General features: G+C 36.3%; 1 non-coding gene across 1 annotated transcript; it reads left to right on the forward strand.

Moving 5' to 3' along the window:
* The first annotated feature begins 541 nt into the window (after positions 1-541).
* Positions 542-648, forward strand: LOC138820331 (U6 spliceosomal RNA). The gene has a single exon (XR_011369834.1). It is a non-coding gene; the product is annotated as a U6 spliceosomal RNA (small nuclear RNA).
* The last annotated feature ends 214 nt before the right edge of the window (positions 649-862 follow it).

Raw genomic sequence — 862 nt, forward strand, 5'->3', positions numbered from 1 at the left:
TTATAGAAAAGTTGTATGACCTGACAAACAATCCTAATTTTGGCCTATATAAGCAAATTCCCAAAATTAAATATATTTAAAACATTAAAACTTTTAAAAACCCTTAACACTTGCCGCAGTGTTCATTATGACAGGTGCCTTATACAGAATAATTGAATTTGTCCTCCTACACATCTCTTTTTTAATTTTTATTTTTTGTGAACATACTGTACAAAGGGGTTACATTTACATGGGCAAGATAATGAGTACATTTCTTATCAAGCTTGCAGCCTCCTCCTTTGTTTACCCTTCACATCCCTTCCCAGCCTTCCTCCGCCCCCCCCACCTGATTCCACCCCCCTCCCCCGATCTTACACATCTCTTGAACAACAATATCTGGGATTATTTTGTTTTTGATGTGTCAATCTTGGCTATTCTTAAATGTGTGCTTATGTAAGAAGTACATGGTTCTAAAATTTCACTAGAATTCTTCAAAACTTACTTTTCTTTGAATTGTCTAGTTTAAGAAAATCAATTACACTTTATATATAAAAAGTGCTCTGTGCTCAATTCAGCAGCACATACACTAAAATTGGAGCAGTACAGAGAAGATTAACATGGCCCCTGCACAAGGTTGATATGCAAATTCTTGAATCATTCCATATTTTTACAACTAAAGATGCTGGAGAGGATGTGGCCACAAGGGAACCTTACTTGATTCTTGGTTGGAGTGTTAACTTGTTCAACCACTTTGGAAAGAAGTTTGGAGGCTCATCAAAAGACTCCATATAAAGCTCCCCTATGACCAAGCAATCACACTTTTGGGGATTTACCCAAATGATCACAAAGAAGACCATACTAAAACTACCAGAACAACTATGTT

Source organism: Dipodomys merriami, unplaced genomic scaffold (assembly GCF_024711535.1).
Source record: "Dipodomys merriami isolate MVZ:Mamm:240054 unplaced genomic scaffold, mDipMer1.0.p SCAF_86, whole genome shotgun sequence".
In the NCBI taxonomy this organism is placed as follows: domain Eukaryota; kingdom Metazoa; phylum Chordata; class Mammalia; order Rodentia; family Heteromyidae; genus Dipodomys; species Dipodomys merriami.